At 37.0% G+C, this 13356-nt stretch overlaps 1 non-coding gene and 1 pseudogene across 1 annotated transcript; both read left to right on the top strand.

The window, feature by feature from the left end:
• On the top strand, positions 1 to 5299 carry LOC106419265 (annotated as a pseudogene).
• A 3625-nt stretch (positions 5300 to 8924) lies between these two features.
• On the top strand, positions 8925 to 9031 carry LOC125588123. Its single transcript, XR_007324517.1, has one exon. It is a non-coding gene; the product is annotated as a small nucleolar RNA R71 (small nucleolar RNA).
• Positions 9032 to 13356: the final 4325 nt, after the last annotated feature.

A 13356-nucleotide genomic window follows, 5' to 3' on the forward strand; every position in this document is an offset into this window, starting at 1 on the left:
ATGGAGAATGATGATTTCTTGAAGAGTGGTCATGGAGGAGAAGAAAGACATGCGGAGATGAGAAAACTCGATGCATCTCACGATGATCCTCATCTAGATATTATAAGATCCAAGGTATCATCTTAACATTTTACCCAAAAAAAAGATCCAAGGTATCATATAATTGATTTTTGTGCTATTCTAAATGCATAAATCAATTAAATCCTGGAAGATTTCATAAATTTCTCACAAATTTCTTGGTTAATGGTTTGGTCTTTATCCAAAATCATTAGTCGCTGATTTGTCTTAATCAGTGAAGCTTATCTTGAATTCTTAAATTTTAGTTAGCTTGTTCTGCGAATCTCTTAATTTTAGTTTTGTCTTCTTTTTTTTTTGAAAAAAGTTTTGTCTTTTTCTGTTTTGATGATAAGTTTGCTTTGTTGAATCGAGTTGCATATATTTTTCCAGACTAATTAGATTATCTCTGCTATACCAGATACAATTTGCACATATATATTTACAACAATAATGAGAAAGAAAGTAAACATATACGCATGTTGCCAAAAAAAAAAAAGTAAACATATACGCATCAAATAAATTGAGGAGAAACTAACCAATTGATAATGTTTATATATGTTATATATTTAGATTTGTCATATTATATGTATGATGAGATCAGCTGGACTCAATTAAAGTCGAAATGGAGGAGGCTAAAGAGGAAAATCGAAGGCTAAAGTCATCCTTGAGCAGGATAAAAAAGGAGTTTGAGGTTCTTCAAACACAATACAACCAATTAACGGTACAACATGAAAACCTTAATAAATTCTCAACAAAGGGCCATCATCAAGACAAAAACGAAGATGAAGAAAAAGAAAGAATTAGCGAGCGCGACGAACTTGTCTTGTTGAGCTTAGGTACACGCTTAAAATCACCAGTTCCAAGTGTTTCAGTAACGAACAAAGAAGAAAAAACGAAAGATTTCATGGATGAAACCGGTGATGAAAAAAACATTGATGAACATAAAAGAAGTGGTTATCAAGGATTAAGTCTGGGATTTGAATACAAAGATTTGAGTTATCCTACTGAGAAGTTTGAGATTGACCATAATCAAGCAAATACGTCCTTGTTAGTTAGTAACAAGACTATGATACCGTCAGAAAATAGTTTTGGGTTTAAGAATGATGGAGATGATCATGAAGATGAAGAAGAGCTTTTGCCTCAAAACCTTGTTAAGAAAGCTAGGGTTTCTGTGAGGTCAAGATGTGAGACAACGACGGTTAGTACAATATCTTCACATGTAATACTAACATATATATTCAAAAAACGATACTAACATATATAGTATAATCATTGGTTCTCAAAAAAAATTCAATTTTTGATCGTGTATATATATAATGCATGTATAAACAAAAATATCATCATTCAAAATTTTAGGTGTTTGTTTCTCCATCCAGTTGCTTCATCTATATGATCCATCCAAATGATACATCCAGATTTTAGGAGCTATTCGTTTCTCTATCTAGTCTCTATCTAGATGAGCCATCTAGATGAGTTATATAGATGGATTTTATGTTTGTTTGTTTACTTCTATTTTCTTCCAGATGAGTTTAATAAACAAATTATAAATACACTTGCTTTGATTTAATCATATTTTTGATATTAATTTTAACTATATTAACTTTTATTATTTAGTATAAATATATTTACACTGAAATTATTTTAAAATTAGCATTTCACATTTCTAAATTTTTATTTCATATAAATTTATTTATTTTATTTAATTTTGTATTAAATTTAACTACTACTATAACTTTTCATAAAACTCAAAACAGAAACTCAAATTTGAATAAACTTCCAAACAACTCAAAATATAAAACTAAAATTTAAAGATGAAAGAAATGGTAAGAGCATCATGTACTTAAATTTTATAAAACTAAAATTTAAAAGATGAAAGCAATGGTAAGATTTTTGGCGGGAAAACACAATTTTACTGTTTTAGCGGGAAAACATATTTTTGCGGTTTTAGCGGGAAAACAAGTTTTTGCGGTTTTGGCAGGAAACTGCTTTATGGTTTTAGCGGAAAGCGTGTTTTACAATTTTGGCGGGAAAACATGCTTTTGCGATTTTAGCGGGAAAACGTGCTTCTACGGTTTTGGCGGGAAAACACACACTGTGGTTTTGGCGAGAAAACGCGTTTTCTGATTTTGGCGGGAAAACGTGTTTTGCGGGTTTGGCGGGAAAACACGATTTTTCGGTTTTGCCGGAAATTTTATTTTGTGATTTTGATAGGAAAATGCGTTTTTACGGTTTTGGCAGGAAACCGTTTTTACGGTTTTAGCGGAAAAATGTGCTTTTGCGATTTTGACGGGAAAACACGTTTTTTACGGATTTGGCAAAAAAAAAACCGTGCTTTTACTGGTTTTGGCGGGAAAATGCGTTTTTGCGGTTTTGACGGGAAAACACGTTTTTTGCGTTTTTGGCGGAAAATTGTGTTTGGTGGTTTTAGCGAAAAAATGTGTTTTGTAGTTTTGATAGGAAAATGTTTTTTTTGGTGGTTTTGTCGTTTTTCATGAGTGATAAAATGATATTAGTTTGAGTTAGTAATTTGTTAATTACGTAGGGTATAATAGACATTATGCCATTTTGACAAACTCATCTCCATCGAGATGAGCCAACTGATTTTTAAAATTAAGTCTAAATTCTTAAAACTCATTCAGATGAGCCATTCAGATGACTTTTACTTTTAATGTATAAAAGAACAAAACTCTTATCTTCATTCAAATGGCTCATATGGATGGAGAAACAAATAACCTGGTAGTCACTATAACTAGCCGACGAGTTGACTACTAAATTGTCGTTAATACTTAATAGTCTTTAAGCTTTAAGCTATTTCAGAAAGAAAACTTAATTAGTTCACATCTTGAATTTTAAAAGCAAAATTTTTATTTTCTATGAAAAGGCATTTAACGTTTGGCTTTTTTCTTTTATAAAGACTTTTGTTTTCTTGGGTTTGTGTTTGTGTAGATGAACGATGGATGTCAATGGAGGAAATATGGCCAGAAAATAGCTAAAGGTAATCCATGTCCACGAGCTTACTATCGTTGTACCATTGCACCTTCTTGTCCCGTAAGAAAACAAGTAATTAAACCTAAACTCATAACTCCAAATAATTATATACACACTAATACATATATGTTTTCAAAATAGCCATAACAATTTATCCCTTATTTAGGTACAGAGATGTTCAGAAGATATGTCTATTCTTATCTCAACTTACGAAGGAACACACAACCATCCACTTCCACTGTCAGCAACCGCAATGGCCTCCGCCACTTCAGCCGCAGCCTCCATGCTCCTCTCCGGAGCCTCCATGATCTTCATGGCCTAAACTTCTCCCTCTCCGGCAATAGAAACATTCCAAAACCTAAATCACCGTTCCTCCAAACCTCTTCTTCAGGCCACCCAACCGTTACTCTCGACCTCACAACCTCCTCCTCGTCGCAGCAACCATTCTTATCAACGCTTAATAGGTTCAGTGCTCCTCCTAGTAATGTCTCAAGATCTAATAGCTATCCTTCAACCAATCTCAACTTTTCAAACAGCACAAACACAGTGATGAATTGGGGTGGTGTTGGTAATCGCAATGAGCAATACCGTGCAGCTTACGGCAACATTAGCACCCTTCAGCAATCACCTTACCAACATATGATTCAAACCCGAATCGCCGGGTCATCTTTGGATCCATTTGGAAGGTCGTCTTCATATTCACCACATCCTACACAAACCAATCTTGATCACGTTGGAATCAAGAGTATTACTCATCAAGTGCAATATTTACCGGCGGAAACAATCAAAGCCATTACGACAAATCCAAATTTCCAGTCGGCTCTTGCTACTGCTCTATCTTCCATTATGGGCACAGATGTAAAAATGGATAATGTGACTAGAAATGAAGCTGAGAAAAGCCCTTAAAGGAAGTGCTCTATACATGTTCTCATATATATATGTTCCCAGTACATTGGGATCTAGGGCATCTATACTTTGGTTGTTAAGTTATTATTTTAATATGTTGTTTGAGCTTCTGGAAGTTATGTGTACATATCAAACTTAAAACGAATAAGTGTGTACGGTTCCATGCTAGGTTTTATATTGTTAAAAGCAAAAAATACATTTCATGAGCCTCGCAAGTATGTTATGGTTCAAACTCATGTTTCTTATGCGTTTTAAATCTGAAATCCTCTAGCTTCTTCTTTGTTTAATGATATTACGTGTATACGCACACCAATTAACCTAATGTGCACACTACCACAATCGAATGGTATGTTGATGTAGCACTTTAGGATCGAATCCACAGAGACCAACGATTACACTTTATTTCTATAGGATCAATATCAAGCTAAAACAATATGGAGGTTTTAAGATTAAGTTTTCGTAACAAGCAAGTAATAAATTCGTTTAAGATTTTCAGATGATTAAGAGAGCTAAGTTCAGGGTGATTCATCGGGATACTTAGGATCATGAGCTACACAACTATTCAGGAAGGCAATAAGAGCCAATCTAGAACTTGAACAACAAGGATAGATAAACGCATTGTCGTGGTGTCTACCAATTTATTAAGCAATCCTAATGCCTAGACTATCGTTTGGATCAGAGAATGATGACAAGCATTAAGTTCGGATTCAATTGGTTCACAATTTGCCTTAACATCAGCTTTCGTTGGCTAAGGACAAATCACCTATCTATGCTTTTTCTAGCAACCTAAAACACTTTTGATGATTAGATTAAACCTATGATCAGATGCTAAGTGGCCAGTTTAACACAAGCATTAAGATTAGCAATAGACATATATATCAAGGTATAACAATCCTATTTGTGTCTAACTCATTGATCCATGATCCCTAACACCCTAAACCTAACAAGCGACTACTCAGCCATGAACAGAGAAATCATAGAGACAATAGATGAAGAAAACATGCTGAATCAATATATAAATAAGATAGGGTTCATGAATCTTCTCAAGGTGAGAGAGATGAAGCTTTTTACATTCAAGGTAGCAAATCTTCAAGTACCAAAGTCTCCAATGGTTTCTTGTGTAAAAACTAGTGTCGAATCATAGTAGAAAATAAGAAAAGATATATATGCAGGTCTATGGCTGCCTGAGAGTAAAAGGGGGAAGCCATAGGTAAAATCCCGAAATATTTGGAAACTTCCTTAAATATCTCTGCCGCTGGAACATGCACTCAGGTTGCTCCGCTCGACTGTTCTGCGTGAAAATCACCAAATTGCACTGTTTTCTGCCTCTTTTGTTCCAGCTGGTCCATCTCCCATCCAATGCAACTCCAAACCTGTAATGACTCGAAAAGGACTAGAAAGACTTGATAAAGACTTGAAAATCAATTGAAAAGCATATATACAAGATGTCTAAACCACCATATATTAATTCCCCCAGACTTAGATCCTTGTTTGTCCTCAAACAATGTCAAGTATCAAGAATAGGGAGAAAGGTTTGAAAGTGTGGGGAACTCTCCTATTCTCAGCAACCATACTTTAACCACGAATCTCTGAACCATACAAGTAGTAAAACTAGGACAACACACCCTTACCAAAACCCCACTGACTGCTGTTCAAGATCGGCTCCATACTCTACATCTCAAACCTGCAAAAGCTACACTTTCCAGACAAAGCTCCTTACATTCGATTAAGAGTAGCGTGAGTTTCTCATCACATGCACTATTCAGGGTAGACGGTCTAGGTGTGGAACAAGCTATTTAATGGTGGAGTTAAGAGTGTTTAGGGGCTATCATTTCATTGTAGAGGATGCAGGATATCGCACAAAATGGCAAGAGAGGATAGATCCATTGATGTCCACAGCCTCTACTCGTTTTTGCTATATCTGATTCGATTGTTCTGATGATGGAACAAGCGACTGATTGTTCTGCTTTCCACTTTCCTCTGCATACTCTTCAACACTTGGTACCAACTTCTCGCTTGACCTTCCCAGTGGCTCCATGTTTCTTTTCTTTCTTCCCCTTCTCCATCACCTTATTTTCGTTTTTTTTTTTGAAGACTGATATGGTGATGTGACGAAGAAGGAGGTAATACATGATGGTTCTGAGTGCCACTGGTGGTTCTGATTTCGTAACCATTCTGGTTCTCCACCCCTGCTCTTGCGCAGTTCATTGGTTATGGAGCGGTTGCTCCCTTAATCTGCTTGTTCTCGGCCTTTCTGGCTGATTAATTTCTGCAGCAGTAACGAGTAAGAGGCTGCGTTGATCCTTTCCTCTCCGACCTTTTTGCACATATCTGCACATATGACTCTGAAAAACAAATGCATAAAGGTGGAATAAAGGCTAAGGTGGGAACTAGCTAAAGATGAGCTAGCCACTCAGGATCAGCAAGATGGATAAAAAGAATAAGAAGTCTTGAGTGTATTCTCGTTTCCCTGATCTAACGCCCATAGTAAGAAGAATGACAGTCAAGATTAGGTTCAAGTTAAATGGAGCTAAGTCTTTCCAGTGTAACCTCGACAAGTCGAAATCTTCTGGAAAACCAAATGAGATAATGTCAGGGTGTTCCAGGTCCACATGTGTGTCTTTCACCACTGCTAAGGTCACTGAATAAGATAACTAAAGCACGAGGTGGTCAGTGATCAACACAGAATAAGGTCTTAATTTCCACAAAGTTTTGACTGACTCGATCATAAAAACTGACTCAAAAGAAAATCAAAAGAAAGAAACAAGTTAGTAAACGACAAAAACCCTCCCCCAGACTTACTTCACACCGTCCCTGGTGTGAAAATAAATCAGAAAGAAGGTGAAAACAAGAATAAACATTTTTTTTTGGTTGAGATACTTACCTGAGTGGAGCGGGCGCTCCATGAAAATTCTGGGTGTTCTATCGTCAGATGGTCGCCTGGAACAGCCGCTCTTTTCAGAGGGCAGGTTGTTCCGTTGCTGCCACCTAGAATTTTTGAAGTATCTCGGATTTTTTTGCTTTTTGACCTGAGACTCAATAAACTAAAACAAAAAATAAGTAAACAAAAACAAAACCAACTTATATTTACACTTACCAGTAGGTTTCCTCCCACCAAGCGCTTGGTTTAAGTCAATAGCTTGACTTGGTGACAGGGATCAGTCGGGTTGATCATGAGGGCTTGTTCCAAAACAAGCTCCACAATCAGACATGTTCAGCTTCAGAACTCTGCTCAGCAACTCCTTCACAGCAGCTTCTCCTTTCTCTTTCAGCTCATGTGTGAGAATTAATCTGACTTTAGAGAAAGGTTTAGAGGTACCATTGCACTTTACCTCATACTCAATGGATTTTTCATCATACAAGCGAGGTATCAAAGTCATCATAGGGTCACCCTTGACCCTTTTCTTCTTGACTTTTTCTTTCACCCTTGCATTCCCACTGAGTTTCTTGGTATCAGTGTGAGGATCTCCATCCAGAACTTCTTTGATCTCACCCTTTTTACCAAGTTCCTTCTTAGGAACAATTTCCAGCTGTTCTCCACTAACCACTGAGATGCAAGAGGCGTAGCGGATTTGTAATCTGGTTGGGACAGCCTTGTAGAAAACATCCTTGTTGATGTTGGAGAAGGAGACTCTCTTATTAGGCATGTCGACGATTGCTCCTACTGTAGCCATAAATGACCTTCCAAAGATTAAAGGCATCTCATGATCCTTGCTCATCTCAACAACCTGAAATTCGGTATGGAGAATACAGTTCCCAAATTGGACAGGAAGGTTGCGAATTGTGCCATAAGGGACTGTCATGGAAGAGTTTGCAAAAGCCAGAGTCACCAGAGAAGTCTCAACATCAACAATGCCCAACTCGTCTACAATCGCTTTTGAGACAAGGTTCACACTAGACCCAGAATCACAAAGAGCTTCCTTGAATTCCACTCCAGCAATGGAACAAGGAAAAACAAACTTCCAGGGTCATCAACCTTAGGCAGTACCTTCAGCGATGGTGTCAGTGTTTCAGTAAAGAGTGCCTTGATATCCTCCTGAGATTCTCTGCAATTTTTTAAGAACATATGCAATGGCCGAATCTCCCAAGCATGTTCAAATGAGATATTTTGAGGAAGCCTTCTCACCATCTTCCTAAACCCAGCTAGCTGCTCTGCACTAATAGGATCTATCAGATGTTTAGGTGAAATTGGATAGGGAACCTTAGGAACCTCAGCAGCTTCGCTAGGAGCAGCCATTTCAGAGCTAGCTGGCTGCTCTGTTCTCTCTTCTGCGCCTGGAGCAGTCTCAGTAGACAGTTGCTCCGGTTCCTTTCCCTCAGATTTCTCACATCTCAGCTCTGCTGCATTATAGTGCTCAACTTTAGGATTCATCACATTCTTTCCAGGAAGGGTACTTTGCTGACTCTTGACACTCTTAGTTGTTTGAGCAAGTTGAACATCAATCCTCTTTATGTGGTTGCTCACAGTATCATTCTTTGTATTCAGTTCAGCGAACATGTTGTCCATCCTGGTGTTGATGTCTATAGAAACCTGATTCAATGCCTTGCCATGAATCTGCATACCCTGCAACAGTTGTTGCATCATCATACCCAGACCCTTCAGCTCATCTGGTTGACTGTTCCCGGTAGCTGGAACAGCTTGCCGATTGCTCTGCGGTTGTTGCTGGTTCTGGTTCTGAATCTGCCCGGCCGTAGCTTGCTCCATGCTGAAGACGTGCCCTTGGTTATTTTTCAGTAGCTGGTCAACCTTGGCAGTCAGCTCATCCATCTTCTGGGTGTCAGAACTGTTCCCTTTCTTCGAGCAATCACTCTCCTCGTTCTTATTGGCTGAGGTGGCAGCCATGTTCTCAATCAGCTCAAACGCTCCATCAGTGGTCTGAGTCATGAAGTCTCCATTGCTGGCAGAGTTCATAGCACTCTGAAATTTCCAGTCAACTCCATCATAGAAAATTCCCAAGAGGTAGTCATCATCAATTCCATGGTGAGGACATTCTCTGCGATAGTCATTGAAGCGCTCCCATGCGTCGCAGAAAGGCTCATCAGTGAGCTGTCCGAAGGCGGTGATCTTGTTCCTCAATGCAGCTGTTCTCGACTTAGAGTAGAAATGGCTGAGGAACGCTGATCGGACCTGTTCCCATGAAGTGAGAGAGACGGTAGGGAGAGAGTTCAACCACCGTGCAGCTTTTCCATCAAGAGAAAATGGGAATAACATGCACCTGATAAAGAGAAAATGGGAATAACATGCACCTGATGTAATCTGGTGGAACACCATTCGCGCGAGTGAAACTGCAGACTTTTTCAAAGCTCTCAATATGCTCCATTGGAATTTCTGTAAGGAGACCAGAAAACACCTTTCTCTGTACTAGACCGATCAAAACAGGCTTGATCTCGAAGTCCTGCCTGGTGCAGGGTGGAGGAACTATGGCAGAACGAGTAGTAGGGATGTTGCAAGGAAGGTTTCTCTGCCCGATTGAAGCATTATGCGCCTGTTGTTCCTGCTGCGCGAGAGCAGCCTATTGAGCAGCATCCTGCTGAGCTTGGATGGTCCGCTGCTTCTGAAGCATCTGCTGTTGCATCTGTTGCAACTGAGCAGTGAGTTGCTCTTGATTGCCGTAGTCGCCCATTATGGCGTTGTTCGGCCCTGATTGTTGACGGTTTGTTCTTTCTAACCTTGCTAGCTCCTGGTTGCTAAATGTAACTAACTCTCCTTGTGCGTTTCTCCGAGTATATCTACTGGTTATGCACCTGAAAAATTAGCTGCAACAAAAAGGATAGAGCAAGTTAGAGGTCTTAGACTAAATAAATAACCAAAAAATAAAGGTAAAAAGATGGTCCCCGGCAACGGCGCCAAATTGATATTACGTGTATACGCACACCAATTAACCTAATGTGCACACTACCACAATCGAATGGTATGTCGATGTAGCACTTTAGGATTGAATCCACAGAGACCAACGATTACACTTTATTTCTATAGGATCAATATCAAGCTAAAACAATATGGGGGTTTTAAGATTAAGGTTTCGTAACAAGCAAGTAATAAATTCGTTTAAGGTTTTCAGATGATTAAGAGAGCTAAGTTCAGGGTGATTCATCGGGATACTTAGGATCATGAGCTACACAACTAATCAGGAAGGCAGTAAGAGCCAATCTAGAACTTGAATAACAAGAATAGATAAACCCATTGTCGTAGTGTCTACCAATTTATTAAGCAATCCTAATGCCTAAACTATCGTTTGGATCCGAGAATGATGACAAGCATTAAGTTCGGATTCAATTGGTTCACGATTTACCTTAACATCAGCTTTCGTTGACTAAGGACAAATCACCTATCTATGCTTTTTCTAGCAACCTAAAACACTTTTGATGATTAGATTAAACCTATGATCAGATGCTAAGTGGTCAGCTTAACACAAGCATTAAGATTAGCAATAGACATAGATATCAAGGAATAACAATCCTATTTGTGTCTAACTCATTGATTCATGATCCCTAACACCCTAAATCTAACAAGCGACTACTCAACCATGAACAGAGAAATCACAGAGACAATAGATGAAGAAAATATACTGAATCAATATATAAATAAGATAGGGTTCAGGAATCTTCTCAAGGTGAGAGAGATGAAACCTTTTCCCTTTCAAAGTAGCAAATCTTCAAGTACAAAAGTCTCCAATGGTTTCTTGTGTAAAAACTAGCGTCGAATCAAAATAGAAAATAAGAAAAGATATATATGCAGGTCTATGGTGGCCTGAGAGTAAAAGGGGGAAGCCCTAGGTAAAATCCCGAAATATTTGGAAACTTCCTTAAATATCTTTGCCGCTGGAACCGACACTCAGATTGCTCTGCTCGACTGTTCTGCGTGAAAATCACCAAATTGCACTATTTTCTGCCTCTTTTGTTCCAGCTGATCTATCTCTCATCCAATGCAACTCCAGACCTGTAATGACTCGAAAAGAACTAGGAAGACTCGATAAAAACTTGAAAACCAATTGAAAGAATATATACAAGATGTCTAAAACACCATATATCATTTAATTGTGAAAAGTCTTACTACAATTTAAATAAAAACTAGAAAGTCTTAACACCTTTTCCACCCCCAAAGAAAATCTAACACCCATTTTATAAGTATCTTTCAAATAGTATGAAATATTATATTATTCATTTGGTAATGATCAGTGAATCCACATCATAATCATGTCCAAGTACAAAAATTACAAGAAAATATGATCTCTATTTTTTTGGTTAACAATATGATTAGTAAAAACTAGGTTAAACCACTATACGTCTATACCATATATCTTGATCGTGTATCTTCTCGACAATGTCCAGATAATCTCTTTCTCTAAGGCCTTGTCCGCATACAAAATGTCACATCTGTCTTTTTGTCGAGAATTATTTGTCCAAACAAAAACAAAAAAAATGGTTCATTTGACCCAAGCTTATATTCCGGAGTGGTCTTGATCATAGCGAAGTGAAACATTGGACTCCGGCTCTCAAATTTTTTTGAAAAAATTATATTGAAAAAAAGCTTCCAATTTTGTAAAAATATTTTTTTGTTAAAACCTTACTAAAATTTTATGGCTCCTAATATTTCAGGGACTCCCCTGCTTATACTCTAATGGTTTGTCACCGTTACCACTCACCGGTGTCATTGTTCGGATACATATACGAGTAGGTGTATGAGATGTGGAAGGAGAAAAAAGCTTACAATGTTGACTACCAGAACGCTATTCGTCCACAAGTTATTTTTTTCTTTAGCCACCAACACAAATATCCAACGTGTATGTACCACTTCAAATTAATTTTCTTTACTTGTTCCAATAAATTCTGTAGTCCTGTTTTTTCACTAATAATTCTTTATCTTGAAAATAAGAGATATGAAACTACGAATCCAAGTTGTTTTGACCTAGTAGTGAAGGGATTTCAGTTAGAATTTCTATTATGCATTCGAATAGAATTTGTCTATTCAGCCGTGTTTTAAATAGATTTAATCGTTCACGCATATTTGGATGCAAGAATTCGTAGAATTAGTTTTTGGATGTTATAAAAAAAACAAAAAAAAAACTATGAACTTATGAGAGACGGCTTGAAAGGATGAAAAAGCGTCAATGATTGAGCAAGTGGTTGTGAGATCATCAACATTGATCACCACCCATATTTACCAATAACAAGGTACACTCGTGTTTTCGTATTTTCGTGTTCCTCGTGGTGTCCTTCCAGAAACTATAAGAAACTGAATTTATAAATGTTTATTAATTATATGTTTATAGAATAAGGATTATAAACGGTATATAATTTTAGTTTTAACTTTCTATTTTTAAACCTAAGTTTGGTTTTGAGCTGTACAACAGCTTGTTTTGTACACTATAATTTCAAATGGTACAAATTTGTGTGGTCAATTTGTTTTGTTTATTCTTTTTTTTTTTTTGAAACACTATTTGTTTTGTTTATTCATATACGATCTTTGTTTCATAATAATTGTTTTCAATTTTCTTTTCTTTAACAATTTTTTTGTTTTGTTGTTTAGTGAAGATTTCAAATAAAATATCATTGTTTTTCTTATTAAATCGAGAGACATTTGTATATACCAATATAAATGTATGTGTGTTAGTTAGACGAATACAAATTTAAATATGTACAAATTGTCCATAAACAACACTATAATTCTGAAAGATAACTATTATAACCTAACCAGCCAAACAGTTGCATGCAGTTTGAGTGACAATAAGTTGAATAACTATGAATATATAAGAATTGTATCCAGTATATATATAGTTTACGGACCAACTCATACTAGGCTTTAGAGAACCACGTAGCTAAACCTGGTGGTAGAAAGAGAATTTAGGACAACGTTTGAGTCCCATAAATTAAGTTGTCACTTGATTCACGAAAATGAGATCATGTTTTAAGTTTCACTGGAAAATTTGAGGTTAAACAAGTTGTCGGTATTGTTCTTCTCAAAAGATTAGTTGAGTTTCAGCCCATATATCCCTTGAATTAAAAAAAAAAATCTACTCATGTGTATATCAAAGAAGATCATGACTTTGTTCGAACGTTTATCTAACCCACCAAGTATATTTGACAATGACAACGAATGGTGGTCACGCATATCGTGGTGAATTATTTCTTAATTAGTGGATCTAATCTAATCCGATCCAAAGATCTTCATTACCAATTAGGGAAACATTTTAAATAACATAGCTGTACTTTGTTTTATATACATACTTTAGACATTAGTCTATAATATCTTTCGGAATCACCAAGTTTTGCTGAAAAAAAAAAAAAGTTTTGCTGAAAATTTAAAATGAAACTTTAACTTAACACGGTCCCGTTTCACGATCACTGTTAATTAATTTGTAGTATTTCTTACGTGAGGGTCATGCCACCTATAAATTCAGACAA

The sequence above is a fragment of the Brassica napus genome, chromosome C5, assembly GCF_020379485.1.
Source record: "Brassica napus cultivar Da-Ae chromosome C5, Da-Ae, whole genome shotgun sequence".
Lineage (NCBI taxonomy): Eukaryota > Viridiplantae > Streptophyta > Magnoliopsida > Brassicales > Brassicaceae > Brassica > Brassica napus.